The sequence below is a fragment of the Gadus chalcogrammus genome, chromosome 9 (genome assembly GCF_026213295.1).
Source record: "Gadus chalcogrammus isolate NIFS_2021 chromosome 9, NIFS_Gcha_1.0, whole genome shotgun sequence".
NCBI classification, from domain to species: Eukaryota; Metazoa; Chordata; class Actinopteri; order Gadiformes; family Gadidae; genus Gadus; species Gadus chalcogrammus.
This window is the reverse complement of record NC_079420.1, coordinates 15,380,040-15,389,184: the sequence shown is the minus strand read 5'-3', so window position 1 is coordinate 15,389,184 and position 9,145 is coordinate 15,380,040. Positions and strand designations below refer to the sequence as shown.

General features: G+C 46.7%; 1 protein-coding gene across 1 annotated transcript in view; it reads right to left on the bottom strand.

Moving 5' to 3' along the window:
* Positions 1-9,145, bottom strand: part of LOC130389157 (neuritin-like protein) — a 31,418-nt gene that overhangs the window by 21,689 nt on the left and 584 nt on the right. The gene's annotated exons all lie outside the window — the stretch shown is intronic.

The following is a 9,145-nucleotide window of genomic DNA, read 5'->3' as shown; positions in this document are numbered from 1 at the left end:
GTGAGAAAGAGACAGAGACAGAGAAATGCAATACATTTACATTGGACAGTGCCGCCCATGGGATGCTAAGAGAGAGAGTGAGTGGGAGAGAGAGAGAGAATGAGAGAGAGAGAGAGAGAGAGAGAGAGAGAGAGAGAGAGAGAGAGAGAGAGAGAGAGAGAGAGAGAGAGAGAGAGAGCGAGAGAGAGAGAAGGGCGACACCTTGAAAAGGAAAAGGAAAAAGAAGAGAATGAGGAAGAAAGTGGAGGCGGTTATGCAGGATGGAGAGAAGGTCAAAGAGAGGACGAAGTGTGACGGGGGAGGTAGAAAAGTGATGGAGAGGAAGTGACATCAGTGGTGAGGAGAAGGCATGTTGTTGGAGCCATGACTTATTTTGGTAAAAGTATATGTTTCTGTTAAGGCAGATTTGTCATTCATTATCACATTCATATAATTGTTTATATTGACATGCTATTCAGAATGATTTCTGGAAGACTCTTAATTGTAAGCGCTTAGCACCTGGGAAGGTTTCACATGGTGTGGAATTAGAGGGAGACCATAAACCATATAAAACAGTGTAACATGGCATAAGTTTCTCTTTTTGTTCAAAGAATAACTTTTACGCCTCAGTTGCTTCTGTCGCCTTTGTTGGAACATCGTGTAAATGTGACAACAGAAGTCTCGACGGGCGGTAACATCCTGCCAGCCCGGTTGAACATGAGACGGAGGAGGTGTGGAGAGAATGGTCTCTGAAAGAGATGGGGGCTAATGTGAAGAGCAGGTGATGAGGGGGAGATGGGGGGGGGGGGGGGGGGCTGAATGTAGAGGATGGGTTTCATGCAGAGAGGGTGAAGAATGACACACACTGGAGTTTAAGGAAAACGTTGGGAATTTTCAGCCTGGACCCTATCGTCTGATTTGGGACTCAGGGACTAATGCAGACTACTATCTTTGGAGTTTGTCCAGTTGAGCACAACCCCACCTTAGTCCCTGTGCTGCGTCAATGTATATCATCCAAGAGTGATTTTTCCACTGGCTCGGATATTCTAACATTATGGAAAGAATCCCTATAGAGAAATGTAACTTTATATAAAACGTTTATTTTGCCTTTGCAACGATCATGGTCAGTTGGTATTGTGTCCCACCAAGGCCTGCTACAGGAGAAGCCTCCTGAGAGTTGAGTTGTTGCAGGGAGAGACGCGTGGAGATGTGAGTGAGAGATGGAGAGAGGAGAGCTTCTTGTGTTGGACTGCAGAAAGTGTAGCTTATTGTTAGGATTTAGGATTTTGTTGAAGGAGAGGAGAAAAGAGAAGGAGGTTGTAATGAAAAGAGGGACATATCCTGCAGCACAACAATGAGAATTCAGAGCGAGACTTGAGAGCTTTCAGAGCGAGCCGTGGTTGGACCCAATAACAAACAGACTCAAGTGAAGAGTTTTACATCTTTTTACATACAGAAAGAGTTTTACATCTCTGTAGGGATATTTTCGATAATGTACGCCGTCACTAATAATAACATTCTTATCCAGTCAGTGATAGAAGCCAGCACTTTAAGAGGCCGTCCATTGACAGGCGCCCTAAAGGATGACACTGCAGAAGGTGTACTAACATTATGGCTGCAGCGTTCTCACTTGATACTGGACAGCTTTATAGAGTTGTCACATCCCAAAATGATCGCAAAATACGGTCAAGGCTGGGAAGTCCTGAAGTTATCCTTTATTACAAGTTTTAGAAAATGGGCAATTACATGGTACAGGTCGATCGGTCACACACACACACACACACACACGCACACACGCACACACACACACACACACACACACACACACACACACACACACACACACACACACACACACACACTCAAAGTGTTCATTACTATAATTGTACTCTGCTCTAATTCTACTCTGCTCTAAGTGTACTCTACTCAAAGTGTACCTAAGTGTACTGTACTCTAAGTCTACTGTACTCTAAGTGGACTCTACTCTACGTGGACGCTACTCTAAGTGCACTCTACTCTAAGTGCACTCTACTCAACTCTAAGTGGACACGACTCTAACTGGACTCTACTCTAACTGGATTCTACTCAAAGTTTACACTTCTCTAAGTGCGCCTTACTCTGAGTGTGCTCTACTCTCTAAGTTTGCTCTACTCTAAGTGCGCTCTACTCTAAGTGCACTATACTCTAAGTGTACTCTGCTCCAAGTGTGCAGCTGTCACTTGGCTCTGTTCCGAACTAAGAGGGATACCGTGGATCTCACTGCTAAAGGTAGCCAGTGAACTGGATCCAGTGTACAAAAAAAAACACAGCAGGAGAGAAAGAGAGCAACAGTACAGCAACGAGCAACACTTTCAGAACAATGCTTTCAATATCCAAAACAAGGTGACGCACCCAACGTCGTCGCACACACACACACACACACACACACACACACACACACACACACACACACACACACACACACACACACACACACACACACACACACACACACACACACACACCCCAGCCTTCGCCTCTCCTATCCTCCCTAGAGGTTTAGCCTGCGCTGGGAGGGGACAGAGTAGTGAGTCAGAGAGATGCACGTCCATATCAGCCGAACCTCAGCGGTGGCTGGTTCTCTATAGCACACGCGTGCTGATGTCATGCCCTTGAGCAAACTACTTCATCTCTGAACGCCCACTCCCCCCCCCCACTTCCCCCTGTGGGCTCGGTGTGTCTGCTGTCATGCCAGCACCAGATGGGTCAATGAAGTGGCTGCTCCCCGCGATGGAAATGGATCTGACCGAGGAGGCTATTAACAAACACACACACATGCACCCACAACCACACAGACACACAGACACAGACACAGACACAGACACACACACACACACACACACACACACACACACACACACACACACACACACACACACACACACACACACACACACACACACACACACACACACCCAGGCACAGGCTACCGTTGACGGAGGCCACAACAGACACCAGTTGGTACATTATTCAACCTAAAAGCTTGTTAAAGACAGAGCCCTAATGAAAGATTTACGGGTGCATAAAAGAATTGAAACAACCCCAGATTAGTTATCCTGCCTTATGTAAAACAATGAGACAGAGAGAGAGAGAGAGAGAGAGAGAGAGAGAGAGAGAGAGAGAGAGAGAGAGAGAGAGAGAGAGCGAGAGAGAGAGTGAGTGAGTGAACAAACAAGCGAGAGAGCGAGAGATATTTGGCAGGTTCGCTAAACGCTGGACAACCGCCTAAAACAGGCGATGACATCTCTCCCGTTGCTCGTGGCAGCCCTGACTACTGCAGTCAGTAGCCTCAGGGGGGTTATTGTTTTTATTCAACGAAGCTATAGAGAGAGAGAGCGAGCGAGAGCAAGGGCGAGAGAGAGAGAGAGAGAGAGAGAGAGAGAGAGAGAGAGAGAGAGAGAGAGAGAGAGAGAGAGAGAGAGAGAGAGAGAGAGAGAGAGAGAGAGAGAGAGACCCATGGGTTGATAGCTCACTCAGCTCCTCAGAAAGGAAAAAACACCAAGAACCCTTCTCAACACCAGAACCCAGAATGCTCCAAGCTGGAGGAACCTAGCCATGACAGGTCCAGGCTCTATCAGCTCCTCACCCCAGCCCGACCTATCTGGTCTTGGACACGTCCTGCTCCTCAGTGTGCTCAGTCTATCCCGGCAGAGGGACAAGGGAGAGCAGTCCATTAAAGAGAAAAACTCTCACTCTCTTTCTCCAGACCTCCCGGGATCATGGCTTCTGATGCCTGAACCCATCCTGCATGACGCGGGCCCCCCTGAGACCCCAAGGTCAGGGCACAGTGAAGCTACACAGAGTAGCAGTTGTGGTCCACACACAGTGGAAAAGGCACTTTCCTTAGAATTTAAAAGGCAGCATGTTAACTGCACTATTTTTTTTATAGAGACTTTTATTTTTGTTACTTAAGCAATATGTGATATTGATTTTATGCAACAGTTGCAACAATTCCATCTAAGCATGGATAAATGTTTAAAACTTAATAAATGTGAAAAAGACACTTTAATGTCTCCATTTTTCATTCTGTCTTGCAAAGCAGACTGGAGCAGATCATGAGGATACTTTGCACACCTATAGATTGAAGCAGAAATCATTATGAATCAAATCGCTTTGAATCGAAAATCGATTTTGATTCGAATCGTAGCCCCAAAAATTGGAATCGAATCGAATCGAATCGTGAGATAGTAAAAGATTCCCACCCCTACTACACACTGTGGAAGAGGGGGAGTGCTCAGTGGGTATCCTGTAGAGTTCAGAGAGCCATTACCCATGCTTTCATGACATGTGTGTGTGTGTGTGTGTGTGTGTGTGTGTGTGTGTGTGTGTGTGTGTGTGTGTGTGTGTGTGTGTGTGTGTGTGTGTGTGTGTGTGTCTTATGTCACATACCCATACAGGATGCAGAGTGAGACTCACACAAATCCAGAACTTTGTCACATACCGTATGTGACAAAGCCCTGGTTAATGCCTGTGTGTGGGTTATGTGTGTGTGTGTGTGTGTGTGTGTGTGTGTGTGTGTGTGTGTGTGTGTGTGTGTGTGTGTGTGTGTGTGTGTGAGAGTTAATGCCTGTGTGTGGGTTGTGTTTGTGTGTGTGCATGGTTTAATGCGTCTGTTTTGTGTTGCCTGATTGTGTGTGTGTGTGTGTGTGTGTGTGTGTGTGTGTGTGTGTGTGTGTGTGTGTGTGTGTGTGTAATGCCTTTGAGTGGGATGTGTGTGTGTGTGTGTGTGTGTGTGTGTGTGTGTGTAATGCCTTTGAGTGGGATGTGCGTGTGTCTGTGTGTGTGTGTGTGTGTGTGTGTGTGTGTGTGTGTGTGTGTGTGTGTGTGTGTGTGTGTGTGTGTGTGTGTGTGTGTGTATTTTCCGGAGCAGAGAGGTGCTAACAGTGATAAGTTGCAGCAGCGACGCCAGGTGCTCAAGTCAATAAATGCTCATTAACTCAAGTGGGGGGTCAGCCGCTGCGTCCCGCACAATATACCTCCTCCTCCGTCTCCTTCACAGGGAGCCCGGCCTGCGCCGCCGCGCGGGTGTGTCTGTGAAGTAATGGATGCTACTTGTGTGTGTGTCTGCACGCGTGTGGTAATGGATAGTTTGTGTGTGTGTGCGGTAATGTATGCTATGTGTGTGTGTAGTAATGTATGCTACGTGTGTGAGTGTATGTGTGTGTGTAGTAATGGATGCTACGTGTGTGTGTGTTTGTGTACGTGTGTGTGTGTGTGTGTGTGAGTATGTGTGTGGTCATGGCAGTCTACATTTGTGTGTGGTGTTTGTGTGTATACAGTGTTCGTTTATTTGCTTGCATGTATGTTTATGTATAGTGCCTCTGTAAACATATCACAGCATTCTATGCTAGCCTGGGTGTGGTTGAGGCACATGTGTGGTCGGGGTGGTAGTATATCTGTTTGTGTGGGAAATTCCCCTACTCTTGGGTGGGGGTGTAACGGTACACTGAAGTCACTGTTCGGTTCATACCTCGGTTCAGACATCACGGTTCGGTACGAGTTCGGTATAATGAAGGGAAAAGTAAATGCAGAAGGCAATTATTGTTATTGTGCATGTATCAAGGTTGTAACACCTAGTGTCCTACAGTCTCTCCCCTGAGCTAGCTGCAACAGCCTGAACTGTGTAATCTAAGATGTAAACAGTAAACAATAAGTAGGCCACATCATCTCCAGACTCCACCCGTAACTTGTAAACAAATAAGACAATCAGTTATTAAACTGAAAATGCAGAATGTCTTATTTATGAATGTGCAAAGTACACAGAATTACAGCCACTACGAGCCAGTCCCACAATGAGCTTTCCTTGCCGTTTCTAGAGGCGGGTCAAGGTGGAGGGTGGGGGTGCGGCCCTGAGCAGCTTGCGGGCACGGTACCATGCGCTTGTGTTTATGGCTGTATGCAATGGCGAGGCCACACAGCCTTTGGCCGTGTTCTGTAAATATTCTAGAACACTCCGGGTGCTCCAGCAAGAGCGCTGGAGCTCCATATCTAAATAATATCATATTATACATGGAAATCTATATCATAATATATATATATTCTCACGGCCAAAAGCTGTGTGTGCTTCCAGGCAATATTATGAATCTCAATCCCCTGCGTCGGGTTCTCCGACGTCTCTGGTTCTTCCACTTCCAAAACAATCTGAAGTAGACTGAACCGCGACATGGAGGACAAAGGGATTGTTGCCAGCGATTGTTGACCGCGATTGTCTCCCGCCGGAGCCCGCTGCCCGCTGCCGAGGCGGTGGTGCCTCGAAAGCGGGCAGCGGCGGGCTCCGGCGGGAGACAATCCCGAGCAACAATCCCTTTCTCCTACATGTCGCGGTTCATGTAGTCAAAGTGTAGCTGCAGTGTAGTTGTCCCTGAAGAACTTCCGTATCTAACATTAATTCCGCATTACATTAATTAATCCGCACGCCAGTTTTATTTAATTGTAAACCCTGTATACTCCGTGTAAATCCATGCACCGAACGGCGACGTCCGTACCGATTCGGTTCAATACGAATACATGTATCGTTACACCCCGACTCTTGGGCATGTGTTGACATTTGTTGATCAAACTTCATACCAGGCACACTTTGTAGATTTCTAGCTTGGGTAACCTCTGGCCTGCTCTATCTTGGTTAACCTCTGGCCTGTGATCTAAAGCTCTTACAATGAATATCAAGTAATGCATTTTACACATACACTTTATGTCACTATGAACCAGCCACAAATTTTCTTTTTATCTCCTGGTTTATCAATGTTCTCTTCTATCCTTCTCTTTGGCCACTCCCTTTAATAGAGTGAAATGCATGTGACTGCCTTTCATAATATGAGTCTGCTAAGCAGAAATAGAAAGGATATAGGTTTAAACAGGCAGCTAAACAATTCGTTATCTGAACTGACCTTCAGTACCGACCTGTAATCTATTTGTGTGTGTGGGGGGGTTTGTGTGTGTCCTTGTGTGTGTGTGTATGTATAAATATTTATGGCGGAGTCTGGGGATACAGAATATGAATACATAGACATAAACACAAAAACACATATGCATATATACACACACACATACACATATTACTCTATACCTTTTATTTTTTTCCAGCATAATAATTCCAGCATCTCAGGAACACACATTACAAACACAACTCTGTGTGATAGGAACAACACTACAAGACTAACACAATGTCACATGATAAACACAATGCTACAAGACAAACACAACACTACAAGACAAACATAATGCTACATCATAAACAAAAAGCTGCAATCAAACACAAAGGGACAAGAAAAAGACAAAGAAAAACACCTGAAGGAAAACACAATGCTACATGTCCAACATAGTGCTACATGATAAACTCAACGCAACATGAAAACCTTAATGCTACATGATAAAGAGTTGAGGAGAGGGGAGGTTGCAGTAGAGAGGAGAAACATTAAGTGAAGAGGAGGGGAGACGACATGAGAAAATAGAAGAACAGAGAGAGAGAGAGAGAGAGAGAGAGAGAGAGAGAGAGAGAGAGAGAGAGAGAGAGAGAGAGAGAGAGAGAGAGAGAGAGAGAGAGAGCGGACATAATGGGGGGGGGAGAGTGAGACAGGATGTGTTGGAGCACAGTGAGACAGGATGTGGGGGACAGTGAGACAGGATGTGGTAGGGACAGTGAGACAGGATGTGGTAGGGACAGTGAGACAGGATGTGGTAGGGACAGTGAGACAGGATGTGGTGGAGGACAGTGGGACAGGATGTGGTAGGGACAGTGAGACAGGATGTGGTAGGGACAGTGAGACAGGATGTGGTAGGGACAGTGAGACAGGATGTGGTAGGGACAGTGAGACAGGATGTGGTGGAGGACGGTGGGACAGGATGTGGTAGGGACAGTGAGACAGGATGTGGTAGGGACAGTGAGACAGGATGTGGGGGAGACAGTGGGACAGGATATGGGGGAGACAGTGGGACAGGATATGGGGGAGACAGTGGGACCAGCCCAGCGAAGTGATGTAGAGATAAAAACATCTTACATATGGCGGGCTGCCGATGTGATATTTTGAACACATCTGTCATGGCAGGTGTTTTGCCGGGAAGAGCTAAAGATAGCCATGGTGATGAGTTTTTGCGTGTGTGTGTGTGTGTGTGTGTGTGACTACACTTGGTTATCTCTATGAGCATGATGGGAGTTCCATAACGTAGAGCCGTGCTTTCTTCGTCTGTAATGAAGAGCCACTGGGTGGGGGATGGGGGGGGGGGGGGGGGGGGGAGAAAGAGAGCAAGAGAGAGAAAAAAAGGGGGTAGAAGAAGCAGCTCACAAAATTGCTGAGGCGATTTTCAACAAGTGTGGTGACCGAAATTTAATGAGGAATCTCCTACTTTCCATAGCTGTGCTTTGTCTACACTACACTGCACTTGCTGAAGCAGAACTTGCAGAGAGAAGGAAGACTGGAAGACTAGTTTAGGAACCGCTCCAGAGGAGTACAATTAGAGATCAAATGTCTCCCCCCTTCCTGCCCGGCCTTAGGAATGGAAAGAGCAAGAAAGAGGAGAGAAAGACCGAGGCGAGAGAGTGAATAGAGGAGAGAAGATAGAGACTGTAGCCATGGCACTGTTGCCCTGGCGTCCGAGCGTGCAGGTTCGGATACCGGACTTGAGTCTCGTGGGACGCTGACGTGTGGGGACTGATGCAATTCATTTATGATTTATTTCCATCGGCATGTTCCCGCCCCTGCGCGCATCCCCAAGGGGACACAGCGTGGTTCCAGCTCAGCGTCAGCACCACAGTGTGCAGAGGAAAGAGAAGGGCGGCTGTGATGGTTGAAAAACGCGAAAAAAATGTAGGCTACAACCATGCCCTGGTGTGTAATTACCATTTAGGACTTATCTCAGAGTCTTATGCGATTGCCGTTGCGTTGAACCCGGAATCTTAAGATATATAGGCCTACTTGTAAATGATGAAAGGAATTAAATATGCACTTTTGTCTCCACTTTATCTCACCGACATGATCGTATCGCAAGGAGGTCAGAACGCCAGCTCGTCCGGTAGCTGTGATCCAACAGTAGCATTAAATTGAGGAAACTATAAGTGAGATGGAGGTTCACCTGGTGAACCTTGGAGTAGCCTAAATACTGCAGTAGCGTCCCGGTATACCTGTTCCGC